We start from the raw sequence: 17,642 nt of genomic DNA on the forward strand, positions 1-17,642 counted from the left end.
CAGTGCAGTTCTGCAGCAGAAAAATCTGCTGCAGTTCTGCACTAAATCTGCATCGTGTGCACATACCCTTACACCATGAATTACTGAAGGGGACTGCTCTAGAACATTGAAACTGCCATAGAAAATGGAGGGGATGTTATAACTTATGAAATATTAATCTGCAAAATTGCTATAAATAACAGCAAAGTGAGAATTTTTTTTCATTTTTTTACAGTAATGTGAACAAATATTTTTTTCCATAAGTTCCAGTTAATGCTGATAACTTTCTGAAAGGTGCATGTATTTTGGCCAGGGACAGGTGAGGGGTGGTGGTGCAGGGTGAGTCTGCATCTGATCAACTGTGATGGCTCAAACTAACTTCCCTCTGCTGCGTGCTCTCTTGGCTTGGATCTCCTGGTTCTTCACGCAGAACTGGTCCTTGGCAATGGCGGCTATAAGACACCTGCCTTCTGTCTGTCCTGCTACAGGTCCAGGCATCAATTGCTCACCTGGACTTCTCTCCTGGGCCTTATAGCATTTTTAACTTTGCAACAGCTGCCACCTGACATTGTGTCTCCTCCAATCTCTCCCCCTCAGGAACCACGTATTTCTTTTTTGAAGTTCCTGCTGATGCAGCTCTTGCTACTTTCTCTTGTAGTTTTTGGTATTTTAAACAGTAGAGTGGTGCCTGTTTGCAGACATCTTGTTAGGCCTCACAGTGAGAATCCTCTGTCCACCTACTCAAATTTCGCCATTATTTAAACTCTCCATTCCTTGAGTGAGAGTGACCCTTTTCACACCGTAGATGATTTATGGGATAGCCTCAGTATTGCTAATATCACATAATGTATTGCCAGATGATATAGTCTCCCACATACCTTGTGGGTGTGATACCAGCCTTGGTATACTCAGTTCTGTGACACGCCTCTTAGTTTGTGTCTTCTGCAACACTCTTGCCTTCTGGCACTCCTCTTGCTGGTTCAGCCTCTGACCAATTCTCTGGGACAGCCGGGAGTGGTAGTATTGCTTCCCTTCACACTGCAGGTACTCATCATCAGCAATCCTCCACGATGCAGCATTCCTCTGCTCATTTGGGGGTTCACTCACGCTCTCCTTTAAACACACAGGGACAGATTGTTATTGTGTAGGTAGCACCCTACCTGGTGCTTCATCTTCTCCCTTGGGTTGGACCTCCTTACACCGGATTCTCAGGATGGGGAGTTGCCTTCTATCTGTAATCTAACTTACCCCTAGGGCGCTTTGGTCTTTAGTTATGATGGTGTAGCACCTCACTCGTGAAAATAGGTAACACACTAAAACGGCAACTGACCCTACTAGTTCCTGTACAGACTAGAGGTCCTGACCCTCGCAATCCCTAGTTGTTCCTGCATGAGCTGAGATGGCCTTAACCACAGACTACACATGGGCACCTCGGACCTATCCTGCCTGAAAGTCCATCGAGCACTTCACATTCCTCCTAAAGAAATGGAGAGCTGAGTGTAAATTAATCATTCTGGGATCCCGCCTCTCTGATTGGTCGAGGCCTGGCGGCCTCGACCAATCAGAGACCGGCACAGCATTGACGTAGAAATCCCGCGTCTCTGGTTGAGGCCTGGCGGCCTCGACCAATCAGCAACGGGCACAGCGACGATGATGTCATAATGGTTGCCATGGCGACGATGATGTCATAAAGGTTGCCTCGACCAATCAGCAACGGGCACAGTCTGCCGCGAGTTCTGGAATCATCATTGTCCATATATTACAGGGACATGCATATTCTAGAATACCCGATGCGTTAGAGTCGGGCCACAATCTAGTATAAAATAAAGGATTAAAAGTATGTACTGTTGGAGTATATGCCACCGACATGCTAAAAAGGAACACAAGATAGGTGCAGGGCAAAGAATGTAAGCAGAAAGATAAACCCTAACTGGTCTTTCACTAACTGACATACAGCAATATGGTTGGACAACCAAATGAGAATATCACGGTTGCCGCTGTGCTGCCAACAATATCTCAGGGATCCCGGGGAGGATACCTTTTATAGTCCCCACTACTCACACCAATTTATCACAAACAGGGGTTGTTTGGTTGCCCCTGGTTCCTTCTGAAGGGGATTTATCTATATTCAAGTTCCAGCTTGGAACTTGGAGCTGTTGCCCCCCTTAACCTCAGGTCAGATTAGGTACTGCACCTAGGGTAATTAGTCACCAGAAAGGCTGACTGCTATGAACTGGCTAATGGGCACACTGCAGCAAGGGCGATATAACTACTCCCACACAGGCAGGAACAATATTTATCAACGCTGCCATCACAAAGATTCCCAATCGAACAGAACAAAGTATGCTGCCACCAGCTCCAATTATACAAGGGTTAATGGGTTCAGAGCCAACCCAAATCTGTAGCGTAATTCACCTCGGAGGAAGCAACAGTTTGTTTATAGAGCAGGGAGAGACAAGCTAGTAAATTATTTATTTTTCTCCATAAAAAGGTAGGAAGTGTTAACAAAGTATAAAAGATTATTATAAAGAAGACAAAATCATGTGTACATTACAAACAAAATGGGATTAAAATTGAATAGAACACTTACAGGTCATTCAGATCATTTCAGCTTGTGACCGGCTGTGTGCTATGAAGGAGAAAGTACTTCCATATATCCAGATGCATCATGTATCTGCACAGCAGCAAGAACCCAGACAGAAAACACTGCGGGAAAGCTGTTTCACTAAGGTATTCTTAGCCCAAAACCCAGGCATTCCCCTTGTGTTGAAATCACTTAGAGGCTGACACCTCCCCTTTACTTAGGATATGTAAACTATTTTTTATGCATAACTTGCTGTGGGAACCTCGCATAAGTAAGACACGATCAGAATGTGCCCCACATCATGAGGATTCTTTTAAGGGTAAACCCGAGTAAGTACGCGAACAGCTTACTGAGAAATCCGCTCTTTGCACTCCTTGCGTATAGCTGCTAGCGCTTTCAGTGGGTGATAGATCTGCCGAAGGACATCTAGAATATATAATTATCTTTCTAGCCCAAATTGGTGCCGATATATATAACTTTAATTGACCAAGAAACTCAGTTCCAACTAGTAGTAGATGGGAGGGGGAATGAGTAGTTTGCAGCTAAGCAATAAAACTTCTCGAATATTGATATCAAGTTACACAGAGCATCTGCCATAGGGCTTTGTTTGTTGTATGAGCGAATGCAGAGGGGCAAAAAGGGGGGTCAAATCTGCAGTGTGTGTCTGGAAGCCATGTAACCTTCTGAAACTAAACTCACAATATGACAATTTTCGCATTATCGTGACAATCACCAGCTGGAAATACCAGCAGCGGGAAAGCGTATAAAGCTGCACCTGAAATGTGATAAGGCAGACAGATGAGTAAATAAAAACAATAAATGTATATTAAACCAGTGGCGCTAGCGTTAGAGGGGCCCCTGCTGTAAATAATAGGACAATACCACCCAGTTTGTCCAAATGTCTGAAATTGGATAAACCGAAAACCTGTGTATTTGCGCTAAGGTGTGCCCCGTAGTGGTCAGTGAAATGATAGACTAAAAAATATAATGAATAAAATGTAAATATAAGCAAAATTAATACTAGGTCATGAATAAAAAACTTTAAGAATAAAAGACTTTAAGTAAAGCCCATGTGGGAAACTGTACATTGGAAGAACTAAGCGGCCACTGCATATTAGAATAAGTGAACACCTGCGGAATATTAATAAAAAATTCACTAGCCACCCACTATCAAATCATTTCCTGATCTATCATGGTGGCTCACCTAAAGGCACTATCATCACAGGTTTGAAAGTTGTCCAAAAGAGCTGGAGAAAGGGCAACTGTATCCACACACGGGGCACACCTTAGCGCAAATACACAGGTTTTCGAGTAAATAAAAACCCCTATTACCTTCAAAGACTGAAGCAAGGACAATAAAAACTAAACACTCTGAGAAAAGATGTGATGTGGCTTGGCGGACAGAGAAGTTGACCACAAAGCACAGGCTGAAGGGTCACATCAGGATGACTCATCTTCTGGAATCTCTAGAACAAATTCAGGACACTTCATCTTCCAATGTCCTTAGCATGTGTAACAATGTTCTGTTGAAGCATTCACATGATCCATTTCCCTGAGGATGGTGGGATGTTATTCTGGACTTCTCAATGTAGTATAGTTATTGCAGTCCTTCCATGACTGTCCCTTGGAAGCATGCCCCTAGGTTGGAGTGGATCCTCTTGTGGCACCTGCATACACAGAGGAAGGCTTGAGCTTCTGACTCGGCTGTCTGACTCTGGGTTGGGTTCACCACTACAAACTTTGTTAAATGGTCCGTCATCACCAGGAAATATTCACAACTCTTATGAGATGGGCCGATCATGAGGTAGTCCACCATCAACACTTCCAGCGGCTCAGACATCCTCATCAACTGAGTGGGCACCCTCTGGTCTGGAAGTTTAGGCAATTCATACAGCACTTCCCACAAACTTCTTCCACCATTCAAGGTATTTGAGGACAATACACAAGCAGTTACAACCATCGGATGGTCCTTTCTATTCTGAAATGGGCACCTCTCTCATGGGCTTCCTTCACCATACTTGGCATCATTCTTTCTGGAATTACTACTTGCCATGTAGTCCTGAACTCTCAGGGTAACTCTATCCACCTGTATAATAGACTATTCTTCATATAGAGGCACTCCTATTGCCCTAGCGTTTGAAAGGCACCGATAGACAAGGCTACTCTTTCTTCTCTGCAGGGCTTCTGGCCTAGGGTTACCCAGATTTGTAAATTTGATGGCTCTGGATCTGACTGCTGCAGCTGTACCCATTCATTTCACAGGCATCTAATCACTCAATTTGGTAGGTATACTTCTTCCAATTCTTCAGTGGCCACAAGGGGTGTCGTAAAGCGTCTGAAATCTGGTGTCTCATCACCCTCCAACTCACTCATGGATATTTTCAGCCTTTGCCTGTGAGGGTATCTTATACAGGTACTTAGACAACGTTACGACCCCCTGCTGTTTCAACTTTCCTAGTTTTGCGTTTTCTAGCTGATCAAGCGGGTTACTGTCAGTCGGAACATGGACTTCCGACCCTGACAGATACTTGCAAACTTCTCCGTCATGGCCCATAACCATCTCGATTTTTTTCTGTATTCCATAGGGATCGACTTCCTTAGGCAATCACCTGTTCTTGTCCTTCCTGTACCTGACCCAGTACAGTTCGCAGACTATAAAGACTTTCACACATGTACAGAATAGCACAAATGGTTGAGAGAAAAGTCTGAGTAGGCCAAGATAGGTACATTTGTCAATGCACGCTTTAGTGCCTGGAAGGCCTCTTCTTGCCTCAGCCCCCAGTGGATCAGTCGACCCTTGGGACCCTCTATTGTCCCCCACAGCAGTTTATGCAGTGTTGCCGCAGTCTTTGCAAAATGTTTGATGAATCTTTGAAAAAAGGCCCAGGAATGCTCTTAGCTCCCTCAATGACATAGGCATAGCCACTTCAGCACGGCCACCACCTTCACCTTTGTCGGGTACACACCTCCGCTGTAGACCGTATGCCCTAAATATTCTATTTCCTTCTTGAATAGATGGCACTTTAGGGGCTTTATCTTCAGTCACGCATCTGAAGACGCTCCAGCGCCTGCCTGAGTCTGGTAAGACGCTCTTCAATCGTAGTGAAGTGTACCATAATATTGTCCAGATATATCAGCGTTGCCTGACAGTTCAAGTACCTAAGACACCTCTCCATCAACCACTGAAAAGTCTCTGTGGCATTAATAGCCTGAACGGCATCCTACTGAACTCACACAATGCCATAGGGAGAATGAAAGATGCCTTCGGCTGATCCTGCTTGGCCATGGAGACCTGCCAGTAGCCACTGGCCTAATCAAGAGAGGAGAAGTATCTAGCTCTTCCCAATGCTGACAAGGATACTTCTGTCCTCAGTAAAGGGTATCCTCGGACCATGCAGGTATTCCGTCGATAGACCACTCAGAACCTCAGTGTCCTGTCCTCTTTCTGGACTTTCACAGGTAACACTTGTTGGGTCAAACAGATCCCTCCACTGCCACCACTTTGTCAGAGGATGCACCTCCTGTCTTCATTTGTCAGGAAAATTAGGAAATTGACTGATAAGTGATGGACGGGGCCATGGCTGCTTCCACTACTATGCCGGTTATTGGGCCATATGGGGTATAAACCTCCGATTCCGGAGGATGGAGGAGAAATAGTCATCAGCACTTATTCCTGTGTAGATGGCGCTTCTTTACCGCTGTGCGTGCAGCAATGGAGAAGGCCCAGATGGTAATAAAAGTACAGGCAGATCCCGGCTCCTGCACCGTATCTGCGCTCCTTTGTAGTGATGTTTTACAACGTCACAGCAAAGTAGGACCGGGACCGTCTGGCCATTTAATCAGCAGCTCAGACATAAACTATAACGTCACTAACACTTGACCTCCATTTCATCAAAGTGTTTACAACAGAAAACGGCTGTAAAACACTGGAGTCGTACAAGAATGTTGTGAATTTTGGCTTTTACACACCAGCTTCAATCACATTTGGAAAAATGGATGAAGCACAGTTAGAATCTGGTAACTCTGACCCATCAAATCTATCAATAACCGTGTTTTCGATTTGTAATGCCTGTACTGAGATGCAAGAAGGCGCACGCCACTGAGGAGATGTGCAAAGTTAACCGTGTGCGCTTATTCATTAATTCAGCAAATCCTTATCCAAAATGCTCTTAGGTAAAGATGGTAAATAACACGAGGGATGGTATATGCTTATCACCTGATTAGGCCTCACATTATGAAAATATCTCTTCTGTCCGCCTGCTTACATCATCTCTGCTCTGTATCCCATCAGCGCATCCATCCAGTGCCTGAGTGTCAGTGCAGATCTGTGTCGGCCCCAAGTCACTTGTCTTCCTAGTTCCTGTGTGCGCCCTCGCTCTGCTCCACTGCAGCCAGGGGTGGATTAAGGGTAGCCAGGGCCCCGGGCTGTTCAGACACTGTGGGCCCCCCGGTCATGTGACGGGGTCATCATATACCCGAACCAGATTATTCCAGAAAAATAGTTACTGTGTGGAACTATAACCTGTCAAACATCCATTGATCAAGTCAATTTACCCTTCAGTTAGGAAGAAAAAAAAACTCACAATACTATCACCATAAGTGCCTGTATTCACAGGAGATCTGTACTTGGTATGCAGTGTCTGTGTAGAGAATATACAGTGATCACTGGTGACATCGCACACAGGAGCTCTGTATATAGTATACAGTGGATAGTGTCAGTGTATAGGTAACACTGACTCACCAGTGACATCTCTAGGTGAAGTCCTTCATCTTTCATCCAGCACAGACCGCCATCACTTCATCCAACCAGGATTCGTCTCTGCAGGAAATAACAGTTATCTCGAGCTCCGCTTGCAGAACACATTACTTAATTTTTCCCAACTTCTACATTACACCACATGAAGAAAAAGAGGCAACATAGTGTCACTCTACACAGTAACAGGACCGCCCCCCCCCCCATTTAAACCAGTGTCCTCAAAAATAAAATAAATACATCACTGCAGTAATAATATCCCTTATTTAGCCCCTATGGTAATAATAATATCCCCCATCCTGGCCCCGTGTATCTCATTCCTAGCTCCAGCCATATGTTCTCGCATCCTGCCCTCATGAGTATCCATTCTACCCCATATGATCTCCCCATCCTGCCCCATCAGTCTCCATCGTATCCATCCTGCCCCATGATCCTGCACAATCTGTCTCCAATCCTGCCCCATGTCTTTCATCCTGCCCCGTGTCTCCAATCATTTCCCGTATCTACATTAGGCCCATGTCTCCAATCCTGCCCCATCTGTCTCCAGTCCTGCCCCCAGTGTGTCCAGCATCTCTGCCACCAGTGTCCAGCATCCTGCCCCAGTGTCTCCAGCATATTGCCCCCAGTGTGTCCAGCAATCTACCCCCAGTGTGTTCAGCATATTGCCCCCAGTGTGTCCAGCATTCTGCCCCAGTGTGTCCAGCATCTTGCCCCCAGTTTGTCCAGCCTTCTGCCCCAGTGTGTGAAGCATATTGCCCCTAGTTTGTCCAGCATCCTGCCCCAGTGTGTCCAGCATATTGCCCCCAGTGTGTCCAGCATTCTGCCCCAGTGTGTCCAGCATCCTGCCCCAGTGTGTCCAGCATATTGCCCCCAGTGTCTCCAGCATATTGCCCCCAGTGTGTCCAGCATCCTGACCCCAGTGTCTCCAGCATATTGCCCCCAGTGTGTCCAGCATATTGCCCCCAGTGTGTCCAGCATCCTGCCCCCAGTGTCTCCAGCATATTGCCCCCAATATGTCCAGCATCCTGCCCCCAGTGTGTCCAGCATATTGCCCCCAGTGTGTCCAGCATTCTGCCCCAGTGTGTCCAGCATATTGCCCCTAGTTTGTCCAGCATCCTGCCCCAGTGTGTCCAGCATCCTGCCCCAGTGTGTCCAGTATATTGCCCCCAGTGTGTCCAGCATCCTGCCCACAGTGTCTCCAGCATATTGCCGCCAGTGTGTCCAGCATATTGCCCCCAGTGTGTCCAGCATCCCGCCCCAGTGTCTCCAGCATATTGCCCCCAATATGTCCAGCATCCTGCCCCCAGTGTCTCCAGCATATTGCCCCCAGTGTGTCCAGCATCCTGCCCCCAGTGTCTCCAGCATATTGCCCCAGTGTGTCCAGCATATTGCCCCTAGTTTGTCCAGCATTCTGCTCCTAGTGTGTCCAGCATCTTGCCCCCCATCTGTCCAGAAATCTGCCCCAGTGTCTTCAGCATATTGCCCCCAGTGTGTCCAGCATTCTGCCCCAGTGTGTCCAGCATATTGCCCCGTTTGTCCAGAAATCTGCCCCCAGTGTATTCAGCATCCTGCCCCCAGTGTCCAGCAATCTGCCCCAGTGTCTCCAGCATATTGCCCCCAGTGTGTCCAGCATTCTGCCCCCAGTGTCTCCAGCATCCTGCCCCCAGTGTCCAGCAATCTGCCCCAGTGTCTCCAGCATATTGCCGCCAGTGTGTCCAGCGTCCTGCCCCCAGTGTCTCCAGCATATTGCCCCCAGTGTGTCCAGCATATTGCCCCAGTGTGTCCAGCATTCTGCCCCCAGTGTTTCCACCATATTGCCCCCAGTGTCTCCAGCATATTGCCCCCAGTGTCTCCAGCATCCTGCCCCCAGTGTCTCCAGCATATTGCCGCCAGTGTCTCCAGCATATTGCCGTCAGTGTGTCCAGCGTCCTGCCCCCAGTGTCTCCAGCATATTGCCCCCAGTGTGTCCAGCATCGTGCCCCCAGTGTGTCCAGCATTCTGCCCCCAGTGTTTCCAGCATATTGCCCCCAGTGTCTCCAGCATATTGCCCCCAGTGTGTCCAGCATTCTACCCCTAGTGTGTCCAGCATTCTGCCCCCAGTGTGTCCAGCATATTGCCCCAGTGTGTCCAGCATTCTGCCCCCAGTGTTTCCAGCATATTGCCCCCAGTGTTTCCAGCATCCTGCCCCCAGTGTCCAGCATTCTGCCCCCAGTGTTTCCAGCATATTGCCCCCAGTGTGTCCAGCATATTGCCCCCAGTGTCTCAAGCATCCTGCCCCCAGTGTGTCCAGCATATTGCCCCCAGTGTGTCCAGCATCCTGCCCCCAGTGTGTCCAGCATCCTGCCCCAGTGTGTCCAGCATATTGCCCCCAGTGTGTCCAGCATATTGCCCCTAATGTGTCCAGCATATTGCCCCCAGTGTGTCCAGCATTCTGGCCCGGCCTCACCTGTCCGGGCTCCTTCGGCGAAGTTCCCTCCAGCAGCGCGCACTCGCTAGTGGCTGACAATGACATCCGACACCGGCGACGTTGGCTGGCGGCTGTTAACTATTGATGTGCCGGTGCGCGCCCGCACGTCAATAGCGTTAAACTGCCGCAGCGCCGGTAGGGGCCCGGTGAGCGGATGAGACGGGGCACGATGAGGGCCCCCCTGCCAACAGGGCCCATTCGCCAGTCAGGGCAGTGATGCCCTAATGGCGGCGCTCAATCTGAGCGGTAGCCCAGGGCCCCCCCCCCCACACCACTGGGCCCTGGGCTACCGTCCAGATTGACCTTATTATGATCCACCACTGGCTGCAGCCCTTTAAATCCTGCTCCTGTGTTCTGTGCAGCCCTTTGGATCCTGCTCCTGTGTTCTGTGCAGCCCTTTGGATCCTGCTCCTGTGTTCTGTGTTGCCCTTTGGATCCTGCTCCTGTGTTCTGTGCAGCCCTTTGGATCCTGCTCCTGTGTTCTGTGCAGCCCTTTGGATCCTGCTTCTGTGTTCTGTGCAGCCCTTTGGATCGTGCTCCTGTGTTCTGTGCAGCCCTTTGGCTCCTGCTCCTGTGTTCTGTGTTGCCCTTTGGATCCTGCTCCTGTGTTCTGTGCAGCCCTTTGGATCCTGCTCCTGTGTTCTGTGCAGCCCTTTGGCTCCTGCTCCTGTGTTCTGTGCAGCCCTTTGATCCTGTTCCTCTGTTCTGTTCATCCCTTTGGCTCCTGCTCCTGTGTTCTGTGCAGCCCTTTGATCCTGTTCCTCTGTTCTGTGCAGCCCTTTGATCCTGTTCCTCTGTTCTGTGCAGCCCTTTGGCTCCTGTTCCTGTGTTCTGTGCAGCCCTTTGGCTCCTGCTTCTGTGTTCTGTGCAGCCCTTTGGCTCCTGCTCCTGTGTTCTGTTCATCCCTTTGGATCCTGCTCCTGTGTTCTGTGTAGCCCTTTGGATCCTGCTCCTGTGTTCTGTGTAGCCCTTTGGATCCTGCTCCTGTGTTCTGTGTAGCCCTTTGGATCCTGCTCCTGTGTTCTGTGTAGCCCTTTGGATCCTGCTCCTGTGTTCTGTGCAGCCCTTTGGCTCCTGTTCCTGTGTTCTGTGCAGCCCTTTGGCTCCTGCTTCTGTGTTCTGTGCAGCCCTTTGGCTCCTGCTCCTGTGTTCTGTTCATCCCTTTGGATCCTGCTCCTGTGTTCTGTGTAGCCCTTTGGATCCTGCTCCTGTGTTCTGTGTAGCCCTTTGGATCCTGCTCCTGTGTTCTGTGTAGCCCTTTGGATCCTGCTCCTGTGTTCTGTGTAGCCCTTTGGATCCTGCTCCTGTGTTCTGTGTAGCCCTTTGGATCTTGCTCCTGTGTTCTGTGCAGCCCTTTGGCTCCTGCTCCTGTGTTCTGTGCAGCACTTTGGATCCTGCTCCTGTGTCCTGTGTGGCCCTTTGGATCCTTCTCCTGTGTTCTGTGCAGCCCTTTGGATCCTGCTCCTGTGTCCTGTGTGGCCCTTTGGCTCCTGCTCCTGTGTTCTGTTCATCCCTTTGGATCCTGCTCCTGTGTTCTGTGTAGCCCTTTGATCCTGTTCCTCTGTTCTGTGCAGCCCTTTGGCTCCTGTTCCTGTGTTCTGTGCAGCCCTTTGGCTCCTGCTCCTGTGTTCTGTGCAGCCCTTTGGCTCCTGCTCCTGTGTCCTGTGTAGCCCTTTGGCTCCTGCTCCTGTGTTCTGTTCATCCCTTTGGATCCTGCTCCTGTGTTCTGTGTAGCCCTTTGATCCTGTTCCTCTGTTCTGTGCAGCCCTTTGGCTCCTGCTCCTGTGTTCTATTCATCCCTTTGGCTCCTGCTCCTGTGTTCTGTGTGGCCCTTTGGCTCCTGCTCCTGTGTTCTGTGCAGCCCTTTGGCTCCTGTTCCTGTGTTCTGTGCAGCCCTTTGGCTCCTGCTCCTGTGTTCTATTCATCCCTTTGGCTCCTGCTCCTGTGTTCTGTGTGGCCCTTTGGCTCCTGCTCCTGTGTTCTGTGCAGCCCTTTGGCTCCTGTTCCTGTGTTCTGTGCAGCCCTTTGGATCCTGCTCCTTTGTTCTGTGTAGCCCTTTGGATCCTGCTTGTGTGTCCTGTGTGGCCTGTTGGATCCTGCTCCTTTGTTCTGTGCAGCCCTTTGGATCCTGCTCCTGTGTTCTGTGTAGCCCTTTGGATCCTGCTCCTGTGTTCTGTGTAGCCCTTTGGCTCCTGCTCCTGTGTTCTGTGCAGCCCTTTGGCTCCTGTTCCTGTGTTCTGTGCAGCCCTTTGGCTCCTGCTCCTGTGTTCTGTGCAGCCCTTTGGCTCCTGCTCCTGTGTTCTGTTCATCCCTTTGGCTCCTGCTCCTGTGTTCTGTGCAGCCCTTTGGCTCCTGTTCCTGTGTGCTGTGCAGCCCTTCGGATCCTGCTCCTGTGTTCTGTGTAGCCCTTTGGATCCTGCTTGTGTGTCCTGTGTGGCCTGTTGGATCCTGCTCCTGTGTTCTGTGCAGCCCTTTGGATCCTGCTCCTGTGTTCTGTGTAGCCCTTTGGATCCTGCTCCTTTGTTCTGTGCAGCCCTTTGGATCCTGCTCCTGTGTTCTGTGCAGCACTTTGGATCCTGCTCCTGTGTTCTGTGTAGCCCTTTGGATCCTGCTCCTGTGTTCTGTGTAGCCCTTTGGATCCTGCTCCTTTGTTCTGTGTAGCCCTTTAGATCCTGCTCCTGTGTTCTGTGTAGCCCTTTGGATCCTGCTCCTTTGTTCTGTGTAGCCCTTTAGATCCTGCTCCTGTGTTCTGTGCAGCCCTTTGGATCCTGCTCCTGTGTTCTGTGCAGCCCTTTGGATCCTGTACCTGAGTTCTGTGTAGCCCTTTAGATCCTGTTCCTCTGTTCTGTGCAGCCCTTTATATCCTGCTCCTCTGTTCTGTGCAGCCCTTTGGATCCTGCTCCTTTGTTCTGTGCAGCCCTTTGGATCCTGTACCTGAGTTCTGTGTAGCCCTTTAGATCCTGTTCCTCTGTTCTGTGCAGCCCTTTATATCCTGCTCCTCTGTTCTGTGCAGCCCTTTGGATCCTGCTCCTTTGTTCTGTGTAGCCCTTTGGATCCTGTACCTGAGTTCTGTGTAGCCCTTTAGATCCTGTTCCTCTGTTCTGTGCAGCCCTTTATATCCTACTCCTCTGTTCTGTGCAGCCCTTTGGATCCTGCTCCTGTGTTCTGTGCAGCCCTTTGGATCCTGTACCTGAGTTCTGTGTAGCCCTTTAGATCCTGTTCCTCTGTTCTGTGCAGCCCTTTATATCCTGCTCCTCTGTTCTGTGCAGCCCTTTGGATCCTGTTCCTCTGTTCTGTGCAGCCCTTTGAATCCTGCTCTTGTGTTCTGTGTAGCCCTCTGGTAGCCCTCTGGTGACCTCTGTAGATCTTTTTTCACATCTCAATGCTGATTTTATCCAGACTTTGCTGCTTTTTTTTCCTGTGAGCAGAACTCCTGGATCTTGTTGTTTTTTTCCTACTGGCTCTACCTGTCCATAGATCCAAACTGACCCAGATCCAACGGCATTGTCCTGATTTGCGGGCTCATTTCCACCACGTCAGGGATTTTCTCACGGCTTCTAATGCTCAACTCTCTCTGACGTCTTAATTGCTCTGTATCTCCATCTCTAATGGCGGGGCCGCATCTCTGCTCAGTGTATATCTTAAAGTATATTATTCCCTTCTTCTCCCTCCTGAGACCAGGACTTGAACTCACGTCTACATATTCATAGTGCTAGCCATGAGCCACAACCCATAGTATTAAACAGCAGAGAATTTTGATATGCATTGCAGGCTGTGAACCCAGAAGCAGATTATACACGTCCATAGAGGCAAATCGTATGAAACAATGTATCTCTATGTTCCCTGTATACCGAGATAAAGAAAAAGTAGATTTTTTTGTTCCTGTAAAAAATAATAGAAAGCAATTCCAAAAAGGGAATTTTTCCTCTTTATTTGCAAGTTTCCTCAGGACTTGTACCCACAATCTCCAACATCACAGGCAGGAGCTAAAGCTGCTCAGCCACAAGTTCTAGTGATGTAAAGGGGGGAATTTTGTGTTCTTCATCTGTATTGCAGGCTCTGACCCCACACACAGGTTGTACTGATACATTGCATCATAGGAATATATTGGCGCTATATAAATAAAGATTATTATTGTTAATATTGTACACAGCAGTGTGTTTCTATGGGTTTGTATTCTAGAGGGAGAATAAAGAGATTTTTTTTCATCCTATAAAATTCCTAATAAAATAATGAAAACTACTGATAACAAAAAAAGTAAATTTTTAATGCATTTAAAAAAAAAAAATAAACATCACAAGTCAGCAACTAACAAGGACATATTTGGTGTCTCCGCAATCGCAACAACCCGCACATCACTGCGATCAGATTATTTACGGGAATCAGAAAATGTTGTGACTGATATTTTTAATAATATAATAGTAATATTTCTTCTTTATTAAACCTATAAAAAATGTGATAAAACTAATGCCGAGGCCGTGTTCACACGTTGCATAAATGCTGCATTCTTTCTGCTTCTTTTCTGCAGTATCCGCACCAGATGACGCAGTCACAATCTTCTCTGATCATTGCCTGTTTGCTGCGATTCTTTTATATCTTTTCCCTACTTGATGCAATTTGGGGGGCAGAGATGAAGAAGAGTTTAACACTTTTTTGTTAGTACAGAAAAACTTTGATTCTGCCCTTAAAAATGCAGTGGTATTTTTTTTTTTTCAGAAAGAGGCTATATAGAAAAAATGCATCAAAACTGCAGAGTTCAACAGCATCTTCAGACCACAGAGACCGGAGAGTTCATGGAATCACCTCCACTTTGCTTCGAAATGTAGACCTTGTTCACATGTAGCTTTTTTCTGTCCAGAAATTCTGCTGTTTAATTGTCCAAGCAAAGTGGATGTGATTTCATGAGAACGGCGCCCCCTGTGGTCTAAAGATGCCACTGAACGGCGCCCCGTGTGGTCTAAAGATGACACTGAACGGCGCCCCGTGTGGTCTAAAGATGCCACTGAACGGCGCCCAGTGTGGTCTAAAAATGCCACTGAACGGCGCCCCGTGTGGTCTAAAGATGACACTGAACAGCGCCCAGTTTGGTCTAAAGATGCCACTGAACGGAGCCCAGTTTGGTCTAAAGATGCCACTGAACGGTGCCCCCTGTGGTCTAAAGATGACACTGAACAGCGCCCCGTGTGGTCTAAAGATGCCACTGAGCGGCGCCCCATGTGGTCTAAAGATGCCACTGGACGGCGCCCCATGTGGTCTAAAGATGCCACTGAACGGCGCCCCGTGTGGTCTAAAGATGCCACTGGACGGCGCCCCGTGTGGTCTAAAGATGCCACTGAACGGCGCCCCTGTGGTCTAAAGATGATACTGAACAGCGCCCCGTGTGGTCTAAAGATGCCACTGAGCGGCGCCCCATGTGGTCTAAAGATGACACTGAACGGCGCCCCTGTGGTCTAAAGATGCCACTGAACGGCGCCCAGTTTGGTCTAAAGATGCCACTGAACGGTGCCCCCTGTGGTCTAAAGATGACACTGAACAGCGCCCCGTGTGGTCTAAAGATGCCACTGAGCGGCGCCCCATGTGGTCTAAAGATGCCACTGGACGGCGCCCCGTGTGGTCTAAAGATGCCACTGAACGGCGCCCCTGTGGTCTAAAGATGACACTGAACGGCGCCCCGTGTAGTCTAAAGATGCCACTGAGCGGCGCCCCTGTGGTCTAAAGATGCCACTGAACGGCGGCCAGTGTGGTCTAAATATGCCACTGAACGGCGCCCCCTGTGGTCTAAAGATGACACTGAACAGCGCCCCCTGTGGTCTAAAGATGCCACTGAACGGCGCCCAGTGTGGTCTAAAGATGCCACTGAACAGCGCCCCGTGTAGTCTAAAGATGCCACTGAACGGCACCCCCTGTGGTCTAAAGATGCCACTGAACAGCGCCCTCTGTGATCTAAAGATGTCACTGAACAGCGCCCCCTGTGGTCTAAAGATGCCACCGAACGGAGCCCAGTTTGGTCTAAAGATGACACTGAACGGCGCCCAGTTTGGTGTAAAGATAAAAATGAACGGCGCCCCTGTGGTCTAAAGATGCCACTGAACGGCGGCCAGTGTGGTCTAAAGATGCCACTGAGCGGCGCCCCGTGTGGTCTAAAGATGCCACTGAACGGCGCCCCGTGTGGTCTAAAGATGACACTGAACGGCGGCCAGTGTGGTCTAAAGATGCCACTGAGCGGCGCCCCGTGTGGTCTAAAGATGCCACTGAACGGCGCCCCTGTGGTCAAAAGATGACACTGAACAGAGCCCCTGTGGTCTAAAGATGCCACTGAACAGCGCCCCCTGTGGTCTAAAGATGACACTGAACAGCGCCCCCTGTGGTCTAAAGATGCCACTGAACGGCGCCCAGTGTGGTCTAAAGATGCCACTGAACAGCGCCCCGTGTAGTCTAAACATGCCACTGAACGGCACCCCCTGTGGTCTAAAGATGCCACTGAACAGCACCCCGTGTAGTCTAAAGATGCCACTGAACGGCACCCCCTGTGGTCTAAAGATGCCACTGATCGGCGCCCCTTGTGGTCTAAAGATGACACTGAACGGCGGCCAGTGTGGTCTAAAGATGACACTGAGCGGCGCCCCGTGTGGTCTAAAGATGCCACTGAACGGCGCCCCGTGTGGTCTAAAGATGACACTGAACGGCGGCCAGTGTGGTTTAAAGATGCCACTGAGTGGCGCCCCGTGTGGTCTAAAGATGCCACTGAACGGCGCCCCTGTGGTCAAAAGATGACACTGAACGGCGCCCCGTGTGGTCTAAAGATGACACTGAACAGCGCCCCCTGTGGTCTAAAGATGCCACTGAACGGCGGCCAGTGTGGTCTAAAGATGCCACTGAACGGCGGCCAGTGTGGTCTAAAGATGCCACTGAACGGCGGCCAGTGTGGTCTAAAGATGCCACTGAACGGCGCCCCGTGTGGTCTAAAGATTACACTGAACGGCGGCCAGTGTGGTCTAAAGATGCCACTGAGCGGCGCCCCATGTGGTCAAAAGATGCCACTGAACGGCGCCCCTGTGGTCTAAAGATGCCACTGAACGGCGGCCAGTGTGGTCTAAAGATGCCACTGAACGGCGGCCAGTGTGGTCTAAAGATGCCACTGAACGGCGCCCCGTGTGGTCTAAAGATGCCACTGAACGGCGGCCAGTGTGGTCTAAAGATGCCACTAAACGGCGACCAGTGTGGTCTAAAGATGCCACTGAACGGCGCCCCGTGTGGTCTAAAGATGCCACTGAACGGCGCCCCTGTGGTCTAAAGATGACACTGAACAGCGCCCCCTGTGGTCTAAAGATGCCACTGAACAGCGCCCCCTGTGGTCTAAAGATGCCACTGAACAGCGCCCCGTGTGGTCTAAAGATGCCACTGAACGGCACCCCCTGTGGTCTAAAGATGCCACTGAACAGCACCCCGTGTAGTCTAAAGATGCCACTGAACGGCACCCCCTGTGGTCTAAAGATGCCACTGAACAGCGCCCCCTGTGATCGAACGACGCGGCTGAACTGCGCCCCCTGTGGTCTAAAGACGCCACTGACCTGCGCCCCCTGTGGTCTAAAGACACGGCTGAACGATGCCCCCTGTGGTCTAAAGACGCCACTGACCTGCGCCCCCTGTGGTCTAAAGACGCGGCTGAACGGCGCCCCTTGTGGTCTATAGACGCCACTGAATGGCGCCCCCTGTGGTCTAAAGACGCGGCTCAACTGCGCCCCCTGTGGTCTAAAGACGCGGCTGAACGGCGCCCTCTGTGGTCTAAAGACGCGGCTCAACTGTGCGGTTTTGGTGCTTTTTTTTTCTCTCTTGTCTTTTATGTGGAGCCTGAAAAA

The 17,642-nt window shown here is 49.8% G+C and overlaps 1 protein-coding gene across 1 annotated transcript in view; it reads left to right on the forward strand.

The window, feature by feature from the left end:
- LOC138643509 (uncharacterized) overlaps positions 1-17,642 on the forward strand; it is a 1,192,186-nt gene that overhangs the window by 1,138,943 nt on the left and 35,601 nt on the right. The window lies entirely within an intron of this gene.

The sequence above is a fragment of the Ranitomeya imitator genome, chromosome 6, assembly GCF_032444005.1.
Source record: "Ranitomeya imitator isolate aRanImi1 chromosome 6, aRanImi1.pri, whole genome shotgun sequence".
In the NCBI taxonomy this organism is placed as follows: domain Eukaryota; kingdom Metazoa; phylum Chordata; class Amphibia; order Anura; family Dendrobatidae; genus Ranitomeya; species Ranitomeya imitator.